The sequence below is a fragment of the Dasypus novemcinctus genome, chromosome 1 (genome assembly GCF_030445035.2).
Source record: "Dasypus novemcinctus isolate mDasNov1 chromosome 1, mDasNov1.1.hap2, whole genome shotgun sequence".
In the NCBI taxonomy this organism is placed as follows: domain Eukaryota; kingdom Metazoa; phylum Chordata; class Mammalia; order Cingulata; family Dasypodidae; genus Dasypus; species Dasypus novemcinctus.
The window spans coordinates 119,253,953-119,267,649 of NC_080673.1; the positions used below are offsets into that span (position 1 = coordinate 119,253,953).

Below are 13,697 nucleotides of genomic sequence, written 5' to 3' on the forward strand. Positions count from 1 at the left end.
TGTACAAGGAGTCCCAGTAAGATTAAAGGTCAATTACTCATCAGAAACCATAGAGGCAAGAAGGCAGTGGGATAAAATAATTTACAGAAAGAAAATAGTTAACTGCCAATGAAGAATTTTATATCTGGTAAGACTGTCTTTCAGAACTGAGAGAGATTAAAGCATTCACTGATAAACAAAATCTGAGGGAGGCCTGATCAACAAGAACTGCTAAAGGGAATTCTTCAGACTGAAAGGAAAAGACACTGGATAGTAAATTACAGTTACATAAAGAAATAAAGACCCCCAGTAAATGTAACTAACTAATAATTATAAATGCCAGTAATAATGATTCATAGTTTTGGTATGTAACTCCACTTTTTCCTTCTTCCAGGTTCTAAAATACAAATTCATAAAGAATAATTATAAGTTTATGGTCTTATCATGGACAAGGACAACAAAAAGGTAGGAAGGCAGTTGGGCATAGGAACAGATTTGCATTTGCTATTTAAGTTAAACTGCTATCAAATCAAGTATAACTTATATATTTAGGATGTGAAATTTAAGCCCCATGGTAAACACAAAGAAAATATATGAAATATATACAAAAAGAAAAAGAAAGGACACAAATTGGTGTGCTATAAAAAGTCAGGACAAAACGTAAGACTTACATACTCCAAATAGCAAATGGCAGAAGAAAGCCCTACATTACTAGTAGTTACTTTAAATGCAAATGGATTAAACTCTCCAGGTAAAATGCAGAGATTGAAGAATGGCTATAAAAAGCATGGCCAAACTATGTGCTGTTTACAAGAGACCTCCTTTAAATTAGAAGACTGAAGTAGGTCAAATGTAAAAGGACAGAAAAAATATATACCATGCAAATAGTAACCAAAAGAGAATTGGGGTAATATCAGATAAATTAGACTTTAAATAAAAAAACTGTTATGAGAAACAAAGTAGGTCACACTCTACTGGAAAAGGGGCAAATCAACAAGACGACATTACAACTATAAAACCTTTTAAAGACAGACTCCCAAAATACATTGCTGGGTAAGTCACAGATACGGTCAGTAGCCACCTCCCAGACCTCACCTACCACCCTCTTTCCCCTTCTTGCTTATTTGCATGGTGATGTTTTAGTTTGTTTCAATTTCACAGGCCAGAAGAAATGTTAACTTGTTTTTCACAGTCAAGCCTGAAAAACAAGTACTTAGAAATGGAATGGCCTGGCCATACCTTGAATCTCAAATCAGGAACAAGCAGCTCCAGCTGTTGGTCAGGGCAGAAACTGCACAGACATTGCCTGATACATGTTTTTTACTCCCATGGAGTATATAAACACCTAACATTTGGGTAGCCCAGAGTTCCTCATCTTTAAGATAAAGTATGTAGAGCAGCCATCCACCAAACCTCACCCAAGCAGCTGTCCTCCCTCAGGGATTGGCCATGATGGGACCTTTCCCCTGTTCTTTTGTACCCTCCATGCTGTGTAAGTAATAAAGTGATCATCTGCTGAGAATCTCTATTGTGCCTGAGGCTGTGTTACCATTATGCACTGTAAATCAACTCACTCCAAATATATGAAACAAATAGTGACAGATTTGAAGGGAGAAAGGAGACACCTCTACATTAATAGTAAGAGACTTCAATATACCATTTTCAATAAAGAATAGAACATTGACACAGAATATCAATAAGAAAATAGAAGACTCAAAAGACTATAAACCAACTAGACCAAACAGACAAAAATAGAACACTTAATCCAACAGAAGCAAAACACACATTCTTTCCTAATGCACATGGATCAATAAATTTAAAAATATTGAAATCATGCAATGTATCTTTTCTGACCACAACGGAATGAAGCTAGAAACCATGAAGAGAGTATATGGTGATTTGAAGTTCTATGTACCACAGAAAATCATGTTCTTAAAGCTAATCTATTCCTGTGGGTGTGAACCTATTGTAAATAGGACCTTTTGATGAAGTTTCTTCAGTTAAGGCATGGTTCAGGACGGGTCCTAATACTCTTAGTGGAGTTCTTTATAAATGGGATCAATACAGAGAAAAAGAGAGAAAGCCATGAAAGCAAGAAGCTGAAAGGAATGAAACCCAGAAGAGAAGGGAGAGATCAGCAGATACTACCATGTGCCTTGCCATGTGTCAGGGGAGTCAAAGAATGCCACCAGCCAGTCTTTGAAAAATAAGTGTTGCCTTGCTCATGGCTTGATTTGGACATGTTTCTCTGCCTCAAAAGTATAAACTAATAAATTCCTATTGTTTAAAGCTTTCAGAAGCCTAAAAACCTAGAGTGGAACTGAAAAATTTACAAATATCTGGAAATTAAACAAGGCATACCAGAATACACAATGGTCAAAAAAGAAATCACAAGGAAAATGGGAACATACTTTGAGGCAAATAAAAAAGAAAACAAAACATAAAAAACTTATGAGGGAGTGGTTGTGGCTCAAGCAGCTGGGTGCCCAATTCCCACATGGAAGGTACCAGGTTTGGTCTCCAGTGCCTCCTAAAGAAGATAAGCAAGACAGCAAGCTGACAGGATGGGTTGGCATGGCAAGCTGATTCAATGAAGAGACACATGAGGAGATACAACAAGAGATACAACAGGCAGGGAGAGGGTGTGACTCAAGCAAGTGGGTACCTCCCTCCCAAATGGGAGGTCCAGAGTTTGGTCCTGGTGCCTCCTAAAAGAAGATGAGCAGACACAGAGCACCGTGGTGAGTGCAAACAATGAGTTGGGGGGAGAAACAAACAAATAAAACTTTAAAAAAAAAAACCTTATGAACTGCAGCACAAGCATTACTGACAGGCAAATTTATAGCTCTAAATGCTTATGTTAAAAAAGAAAAAGATCTCAAATCAGAGACCTAACCTCACAACAGGAGGATCTAGAAATAGAAGAGCAAACTAAAGCCAAAATGAGAAGAAAGGAAATAAAGACTAGAGAAGAGATAAATGAAATAGAGAATAATAAAAAGAATGAACAAAACCAAAAGTTTTTCTTTAAAAAGATCCCTAAAATTGACAAACATTTACCCAGACAAAGAAAAAATGAGAAAGGATACAAATGGCTGATGAAAGAATGACCATTAATACCACTTCACAGAAATAAAAAGGAATATAAGAGAATACTGTGAACAGCTATATGCTAACAAATTAGATTACCCAGATGAAATAGACAAATTCCTAGAAACACACAACCTACCTACACAGACTCAAGAAGAAATAGAAGATCTTGACAAAAAAAAAAAAAAAAGACTAAGGAATCAAAACCTCCCAATAAAAATAGCATGGTACTGGCACAAGGACAGACATGTGACCAATGGAAGAGAATTGAGAGCTCAGAAATTGACCTTCACATTTATGGTCAACTGATTTTTTTACGAGATGGCAAGGACCACTCAAATGGGAAAGAACAGTCTCTTCAACCAATGGTGCTGGGAAAAATGGATTGCCATCTGCAAAACTAAGGAAAAGGACCCCTTACCTCACACCATATACAAAAGCCAACTCAAACTGTATCAAAGACCTAAATAAAAGAAGTAAAACTATCAAACTCCTAGGGAAAAACGTAGGGAAGAATCTTTAGGACCTTGTGTTAGGTAATGGTTCCTTAGACTTTACACCCAAAGCACAAGTAACAAAAGAAAAAATAGATAAATGGGATCACATCAAAATGGAAAACTTTTGGACCTCAAAGGACTTTATCAAGACAACCTACACAATGGGAGAAAATATATGGAAACCATGTACCCAATAAAGGATTAATGTCATGTATATATAAAGAAAAACTTCAACTTTACAACAAAAAGACAAACAACCCAATTAAAAAATGGGCAAAATACTAGAACAGACTTCTCTCCAAAGAAGATATACAAATGGTTCAGAAAGCATGTGAAAAGATGGCTCATTAGCCACCAGGGAAATACAAATCAAAAACCACAATGAGATACCATTTCACACCCATTTAGAATGGCTATTTTAAAAAATGGAAAATAAGTGTTGGAGAGGATGCAGGGAAATAGGAACACTTATTCATTGCTGGTGGGAATGTTGAATAGTACAGCTACTGTGGAAGATAGTTTGGTCATTCCTTAGAGAGTTAAGTATAGAATTGCCATATGATCTGGCAATCCTGCTACTAGGTATATACTCAGAAGAACTGAAAGCAAGAATGCAGCCATTTTCACTCCAATGTTCATAGCAGCATTATTCACAATTGCCAAAAGATGGAAGCAACACAATTTTACATCAACCAAAGAATGGATAAATAAATTGTGTTAAATACACACATGGAATATTACTCAGTGGGAAAAAGGTATGAAGTTCTGATACATCTGACAATGTGGGTGAACCCTGAAGAAATAAGCCAGACACAAAAGGACAAATATTGTATGATCTCACTGACTTGAAACAATTAGAATAAGCAAACCCATAGAGTCAGAATCTAAAAGACAGTTTACTAGGGATAGGGAATTGGGAAGTTAAGGTTTAAAGGGTAGAGAGTTCCTGTTTGGAATGATGGAAATATTTTGGCAATGGATGGTGGTAATGGTAGCACAACATTGTGAAGGTAGTTAATAGCACTGAAACATATATCTGAATATGATTAAAAAGGAAAATGTTAGATTACGGTAACAGAATAAAAATACATAAAAATCCACAGAACTATACTACACAGTGAACCCTAAATTAAACCCACAGCCTTTAGTTAACAGTCCAATCATAAAAATGTGCTATCAGGGAAACAGATGTGGCTCAAGTAAATGAGCTCCCACCTACCCCATGGGAGGTCCATAGTTCGATTCCTGGTGCCTCCTAAAGAAGACAGTGAGCTGGCGCAATGGGCAGGAGCAGCAAGCTGACACAACAAGATCATGCAACAAAAGACACAAGAAGAAAAGCACAATGAGAGAAAGAACAAAGCAGGGAGCAGAGGTTCCTAGTATCTCCTAACAAAGACAAGCAAGGCGGCAAGCTGATGTCACAAGACGACACAACAAGAGACACAAGAAGAAAAAACATAATGAGAGACAACAAAGCAGGAAACAGAGGTGACTCAAGCAATTAGGTGCGTCCCACCCACATTGGAGGGCTCAGGTTCAGTTCCTGGTGCCTCCTAAGGAAAGAAGGAAGATGAACATATCTAGCAAGTGCAAACAATGAGCAAGTGGGGAGAAATAAATAAAAATAAAACTTTTAAAAAATGTGCTATCATCAACTGTAACAAATTTTACATGCCAATGAAAGGTGTTGGTGGTAGTATGGTATATGGGAATCTTGTGTTTTATGCATGATTGTTCTAAAAACCAACAATTTCTCTAATAAACATACAAATAAACCTCCCAACAAAGAAAAGGTCAGGAACAGAAGGTGTCACAGGTGAATTTTACCAAACATCCCAAGAAGAATTAATGCCAATTTTGTTCAACGTCTTCCAAAATATTGAAGAGAACACCCCCCTTAACTCATTCTATAAGGCCAACATCACACTAATAACAAAGCCCAATGGAGATACCACAAGAAAAGAAAACTATAGACCAATATCTTTTATGAATACAGATGTGAAAATCCTCAAAAAAAAATCCTAGAAAACCAAATACAACACTTTAAGAGAATTATACACCATGATTAAGTGGATTTTTGTCAGGTATGCAAGGGTGGTTCAAACGTAAGAAAACCAATTAATGTAATATACCACATTAACAAAATAAAGGAAAAAAATGCATGATCTCAACTGATGCAGACAAGACATTTGATAAAACCCAGCATTTTTCCTTGATAAAAGCACTTTCAAAACTAGGAAAAGATGGAAACTTCCTCAACATGATAAAGGGCATATATGAGAAACCCACAACTAACATTATACTCAATGGTGAGAGAATGACATTTTTTCCTCTAAGATCTGGAACAAGACAGGATGCCCACTGTCACCACTATTACTCAGTATTATATTAGAAGTTCTAACCAGAGCAATTAGGCAAGAGGAAAAAAATAAAAGACATCCAAATTAGAAATAAAGACCTACAACCAAACTCCTAAGCTAATAAACAAATTAAGTGACGTTGTGGGGAACAAGATAAACATAAAAATTAGTAGTGTTTTTATACAAAAGTAATGAACAAATGAAAGAAGAAATCAAGAAAAAAATCCATTTACAAGAATTAAGTATCTAGGAATAAATTTAACCATGGAGGAGGTGACATCATCAAGATGGTGGCATAACATATCCCTGAAAAATTTTTACCCCAGAAAAACTAATGAAAGGGAAATTCTCACTTACCTAGAACTCTAGAGGACAATAAAGCTGGAGAAAGACTCACAAATGCCGAATCAAAGGGGGAAAAAAGTACCAAAAAGGAAGGTAGGAGATATGTGACTCAGACCTGTTAGTTAAGATCCCTCCTCTTCAGAAGGATCACTTGGTCCCACATGGCTTAAGAGCCACCCGGCAGCAGCACTCCAACCCAAGAACCTCCTACCATGCTAGCTGACTACAAAGCCACTCACCACAGCAATTCAGAATCCTATGGCACATTTAGATGGGGACGCAAGGCCACATAGACTCTGAGTGATGCCCAAGCAGTCAGCAAGTGCTTGTATACAAAAGGAAACAAAAAAGATCTACAACAATGTAATGTGTTGGTGAAGAAGTGCTGTATGAAAATTCTGAACATTTGCATGATTGTTTTAAGTTTGTAACTTCTCTAATTAAAAAAAAAGGAAACAAAAGAGACCTGCACAGAACAGTTGGCAAGTGATATACACACCCAACCCAGTCTCTAATAGAGTACCTAAGTGGGAAAAACAAAATATCCATTTTTAAACACTGACCTTATCTGGATGCCTGGGACAGAATACCATAACTTGGAAGTTGCTAGAAGCAGAAAAGTTTCATGGAAAAAAAAAAAGGAAAACTGAACTGCTGTAAGGCAGGGTGAGCTCCAGAACCAAAAGTTGTAATGATAAGGGGATACTGAGAGTGGGAAAGTAGTTAAGCAAAGCCACAGGATTTTGTGAAGAAAATATGCACAAAAAGAAATAGAATGCCCTAGGACTTCCTCAGAAGGAGAGGACAGTAAATCTTCTCACGGAGATGGAACAACTGGACATAAAAGGGCAATCTTAAAAAGTTGAACCACGCATCTAGAACAAGAAACAGGTAGAGAATGCCTGAGGAAATCTGGTCAGTGCTACAAGGGTTGCTCTAAAGTTTTAGCATAAGCTGGACCAAGCATTGAAGAAGAGCCTTAACACACAGTCAACCTACAATAATAATCCAGGCAAGAGGGAGAAACTGAGCTTCAGGGTTAGCACATAAAAATAATCAAATACTCAGATATCGGCAAAATAGTACAAGCCATACTAAGAACCAGGAAGAAATGTCTTATTCAAGCAAACAAATTAAATCTTCAGAGGAAACACAGACTTTGGAACAACTAATCAAAGAGGTAATAGCAAATCATCCAAATTATTCAAGGAGTTGAAGGAAAGTATGAATAGAAATAAACTAAATATGGACACAGCAATAAAAGAAATTAAGAAACCAGTATGTTGAACAAAAAGAATTTAAAAAGAAACCTAACAGAATTTATGGGAATAAAAAACATAATAATTAAAATTTAAAATCTACTAGAGTCATACAACAGCAAATTTGACAGGCAGAAGAAAGAATCAGTGAACTAGAAGACAGGACATTCTAACTCACATAGATGGACAGAAAATAGGAGGAAAAAACTGAGCACAGTCTAAGGAACCTGTGTGACAGCATGAAGCATACCAGCATAAGCATCATAGGAATCCCAGAAGGAGAAGAGGAGGGGAAAAGGAGAAGAAAACTATTTGAGGAAATAAGGGCTAAAAAATTCTGAACTCTCACAAAAACATAAATATACAAGTTCAAAAAAGGCAATGTATTCTAATAGGTTTAACAGGATAAACCTTATTAGACCTACTCCAAGACAAATACTAATCAAAATGTCAAATGCGAAAAATAGAGAATTCTGAAAGCAGCAAGAGTTAAGAAATTCATCACATACAAGGGATCCTCATTAAGACTAAGTACTGATATCTCATTAGAAACCATGGCAATAAGGCAGTGGTATGACATATTTAAGGTAGTGAAAGAGAAAAACTGCTCACCAAAAAATTCTTTAACCAGTAAAACTGTCCTTCAAAAATGTGGGAGAGCTCAAGAAATTCACAGATAAGGAAAAATGAAAAGAGTCTGTCACCAAAAGACCTGTCCTGTAAGAATTCCTAAAAGAAGTTATTCAAGTAGAAAGGAAAAGGTAGAAGGGAGTAACCTGGAGCAGTATAAAGAAGAGAAGATGTTCAGTAAAGGTAACCAAATTGGTAAATGCAAAACTCACGGTACTATACCTTAGTATAATTCTATTCTTTATTTCTTGTAAGAGTTAGAATTGAATGAAAATAATAATCACATTTCCTGGTAATGGACACACAAAATACAAAGAGGTAATATGTGACAAAAACAATATAAAAAGGGAGAAACTGATGGGTATAGGAGAAAAGGATGTGTGTGCAATTGAAGTTATGTTGGTCTCTTAGACTCAGGTTGTGTAATACAAACCCCTAGTTAATCACAAAGAAAGTGTTTTTAAAATATACAGAAATAGAAATAAGAAAGGGATCAGTTATATATACCACAAAAGATCAACTACACATAGGAGGAAGCTACAATAAAGGAAAAGAGAAATAAAAAAGATATGACTTATAAAAGCCAAAGGAGAAAAGGGTTGAAGTAATTACTGCCTTAACAGCAGTAACAGCAAATGTTAATGGGTTAAATTCCTCAATCAAAAGACACATGATAGCAGAATAGATTTTCAAAAAGCACAATCCAACCATATGTGGTTTACAAGAGACTCACCTTAGGCCTAAAGACACAAATAGGCTGAAAGGAAAGGGACAGGAAAAGATAATCAATGTAAAGAGTAATCAAAAGAGCTGGGTAGCTATACTAATAACAGGCTATATCGACTTTAAGTCAAACACTTTTACAAGCGAGAAAGAAGGATGCCATATATTAATAGAAGGGGTCTGCAGCCCTCCCACACCTCCCACAATGCTCAACTCTGGGAACCCCCACCCCACCTATCCACCATGGCCAACAGGATGCAGCCTCTGATGATGCTTTGCAAGAGCGTGTGGTCAAGAAAGACTACAAAATATGGACAAAGAACATTCCGTTTCTTTATGATTTGGTGATAACCCATGCTTTGCAGTGGCCCAGCCTTACTGCACAGTGGCTTCCAGATGTAACCAGACCAGAAGGAAAAGATTTCAGCATACACTGACTTGTCCTACGGACACACGCATTTGATGAACAAAACCACCTGGAGATAACCAGTGAGTAGCTCTCTAATGATTATGCTCAGTTTGAGGCATCACACTATAACAGTGAGAAAAGAGAATTTGGAGGTTTTGGCTTAGTGGAAAAATTGAAACAGAAATAAATTGATCAATCATGAAGAAGAGAACAGGGCTTCTTATATGCCCCAGAATCCTTGCATCATTGCAGCAAAGACTCCATCCACTGATGTTCTTGTTTTTGACTACATGAAACACCCTTCTAAACCCAATCCTTCTAGAGAGTGCAACCCAGACTTGCATCTCCACGGACATCAGAAGGCAGGCTATGGGCTTTTTTGGAACCCAAATCTCAGTGGGCACTTACTAGTGCTTCAGATGGCCATACCATCTCCTTATGGGACACATCAGTGCCATTCCAAAGGAAGGAAAAATGATGGATGCGAAGACCATCTTTACAGGACACACAGCAGCAGAAATTTATTGGCATCTGCTCCATCAGTCTCTATTTGGGTCAGTTGCTGATGATCAGAACTTATGATCTGGGAAACTCATTCAAACAAAACTTTCAAACCAAGCTACGCAGCTGTGCTCACACTGCTCAAATGAATTGCCTCTCTTTCAATCCTTATAGTGAGTTCATTCTTGTCACTGCTGCCTTGTGGGATATAAGAAATCTGAAACTCAAACTGCCTTCCATTGAATTATGTAAGTGTGAAATATTCCAGGTCCAGTAGTCACCTTACAATATAATTATTTTGGCTTCTAGTGGTACTAATTGCAGACTGAATATCTGGAATTTAAGTAAAATTGGAAAGGAACAATCCCAAGAAGATGGACCCCCACAGTTGTTGTTTATTCATGGTAGTCACACTGCCAAAATATCTGATTTCTTCTGGAATCCCAAAGAAGTTGGGTCATTTGTTCGGTATTAAAAGACAATATCATGGAAGTGTGGCAGATGGCAGAGAACATTTATAATGATGAAAACCCTGAAGGAAGTGTGGATCCTGAAGGACAAGGATCCTAGATATAGCTGCATTTGTTAAACTCCCCTTTTTTACCTCTCAACTTTGACACAGATTTAACACTGGTTTTGACTCAAACTTTGTTCAGCTATCCCTCTATAGTAGGGGTTCTTAAGAAGGGGTCCATGAGCTTGAATTGAAATTAAAAAAAAAAACAAAACATTATTCTTGCAGGTATGTGTTGGTGCAGGTATGATATATTTATTAAATAATATACAGTATAGTGTGGACTCTTAAGGGGTCTGTGGTTTTCACCTGACTGGCAAAAGGATCCATGGAACAAAAAAGGTTAAGAACCCCTGCTCTATAGCTACCATCAGCAATTCTATTAGCTCAGATATTGTGTGTTGTCTAAATATTAACTGGCAAAGCCACAAACTTATATTTAAATTCTCTTCAGGAATTTTCTAGAATCAAACCCAGGTATGAAGTAGACAAAGAAAGGAAAATATATATGTGTGGTCATTTTTCTTCTTAGGCTATATTCCTAAGTTTTTCAGACTCATTTAAGATTAAAGTGAAGTGAGGTAGGTGTCTGAGCCATGAAGTATAACAGTGCAAGATATGTTTATTCAGGAAATAGGGGAAAAATTCAAGTCATATAGATTCTTACTCTAAAGTCATCATACCTGACTATTTTAGTTTGCCAAAGGGCTGCCAACACAAAGTACGAGAAATGGGTTGGCTTTCATAAAGGGGATTTATTTGGGGTTAAAAGCTTAAGTTCCAAGGCCTTGAACAGTCCAAACAGAGGCACCATCACAGGTGCTTTCTTACCAAAGTCTGCTGTCACATTTTGAAGCAAGATGGCCACCCATCTCTCCTGAGGTTTGAGCTCAGCTGAAGGCAACCAGGCATGAAGTTTGTCTCTTTCTGGGCCTCCTGTATCAGTCTCAGCTGCTCCAATTTCTCTGCAAGGTTGGAGCTCCACTGGGGGCAACCAGTCATACAGCACGGCTTATCTCCTCCCGAGCTGTCTCCTGTAGACCCAGCCTCTTTGACCCTTTCTGGGGCTTCTGTTCTCCTGCAGTCCTCTCACAATGCAGAATCAAGTATGCTGGCTCCCTTTTCCTCTGTGCGTCTCCCTGTGCCTCCGTTTTGTTTTTTTTGCGTATAATATACTTTTCAATTCTTTAAAAATGATACTGAGATTATATAAATGTTACATTAAAAATATGGAGGATTCTCATATGCCCCGCTCCCTACCCCTCCCACACCTTCCCACATTAGCAACATCTTTTATTAGCACATTTGTTACAACTGAAGAACACATTTTGGAGCACTGCTACTAAGTGTGGATTATAATTTGTTTACACTGTAGTTTACACTCTCTCCCAAACATTTTGATAAGTTATGACAAGGTATATAAGAGCCTGTATCTGTCATTGCAATGTCATTCAGAACAATTCCCAAGTCCCAAAAACTGCCCCAAAATTACGCATATTTTTCCCTCTCCTTCCTCTCAGAACCTCCTGTGGCCCCTGCTTCCACATGAATGATAAAAGTTCTTCCATCGCTAGAATCACAAAAAGTCTATAGTAGAATAACAGTAAGTCTACTCTAGTCCATCATTCATTCCCCAATCCTGAGGATTCTGGGATGGTGATGCCCACTCTGCCTCTAATTGAGAGGAGGCTTAGATCCCACGGGGCAGATGGATGGGACTATTTTGCTTTGTGCCTCCATTTTTATCAGATCCAGCAACAGCACAGAGACACAAGCTGGCTCACTGATGTAGTCCAATTAAAAGCCCTAAAGCTATCTCTTTAAGCAATCTAATCAAACAACTTTCAATCTAATTTAATGCAATCAAATAGCATCACACCCATGGGAATAGATTAATTTAAAAATAAAAGCTTTCTCTTTTTGGGATTCATAAAATAATTTCAAACTGCCCACTGACTTTCCAGGATGCACATTCTCCTGCGTAGACCAGTCTCCCCTCAGTTTCTTCAGGTAAGTCAGAACTTTAACATGTTTCTCTTTCCCAATATATTTTTGCTCATTAATGTATTTCTTGAATTGTTTCATATTATTTCTTTCCTTTCTGTAAAATGTTTGTTATTTTAAACTTGGGATCACTAAATTGTAAAGATGTTTTTACCTGATACATATAAGTAGACTGGCCAATTAATTTGAGAAGAGTGAATCAATAATTGATATTTGTTTATAAAACTAAATTAATCCCAGATAAGAATTTGCTTTTTTTTTTTGTCCTGAGGAGTTAGTCCTTGACCACAAGAGTTTGGTACCAACTCCCTTTTTGGTGAACTATTTTACTAGCAGGCCCATTACTCTTCATGACTAACTGTGGGTCTACAGTGGAATAAATTGCTTTTCTACATTAAATTTTCTTAATAAATAAAAGAAATAACCATCTTAAATATTTATGCACCTAACAACAGTGTTCCCAAATACATAAAGCAAACACTAGCAAAACTGAAAGGAGAAATAGACACCTTTAATAGACTTCAACACACCACTTTTATCGACAGAACATCTAGACAAAAGATCAGTAAGGAAATAAAGAACTTGAATAATATAAATAAACTATACCTAGCAGACATATACAGAGCACTGTACCCCCAAAAGAGCAGGATACACATTCTTCTCAAGTGTACATGGATCATTCTCTAGGATAGACCCTCTAGCAGTTTGATTTTTATGAATTCTAAAAATAGACATTGGATTATGTTTGTAAACTGGTCTGTATCTGGGCATGATTAAATTATGATTAGGGTTTTGATTGGGCCACATCAGTAGGGTGTTGAGTCCCTACCCTTGGTGGGTGGGGAGTCACAGATAAAATGCATGGCAAAGGACAGATATGGAGGGTTTTTACGGTTGGCGTTTTGATGTTGGAGTTTGATGCTGAAGTCTTAAGCCCCAGGAAGTAAGCACATAGAGGAAAGAGAAACAAGCCCCAGGAACAGAGGAACCCTAAGCCCAGAGAGAAGCAAGACCTGGGAAGAGAGAAACCCAGGAAGCCTGAATCCTGGCATATGTCGGCAGCCATCTTGATCCAACACATGGAAATAGACTTTGGTGAGGGAAGTAACCTAAGCTTTACAGCCTGGTATCTGTAAGCTCCTACCCCCAATAAATACCCTTTATAAAAGCCAATAGACTTCTGGTATTTTCCATCAGCACTCCTTTGGCTGATAATATGGACCACAGGTTGGTTCACAAAACAGGTCTTAATAAATTTTAAAAGACTGAAATTATATAAAGCATCTTCTCTTGACACAATGAAATGAATCTGGAAATCAATAACAGGCAGAGAACTGGAAAATCAACAAATGTATGGAAGTTAAATAGCACATTCTTAAACAA

The 13,697-nt window shown here is 37.3% G+C and overlaps 1 protein-coding gene and 1 pseudogene across 1 annotated transcript in view; one reads left to right on the plus strand and one right to left on the minus strand.

The window, feature by feature from the left end:
* The window catches only part of CDS1 (CDP-diacylglycerol synthase 1), a 91,346-nt gene that overhangs the window by 27,927 nt on the left and 49,722 nt on the right, over window positions 1–13,697 (minus strand). The gene's annotated exons all lie outside the window — the stretch shown is intronic.
* Window positions 8,088–10,366, plus strand: LOC139437494 (histone-binding protein RBBP4-like; annotated as a pseudogene).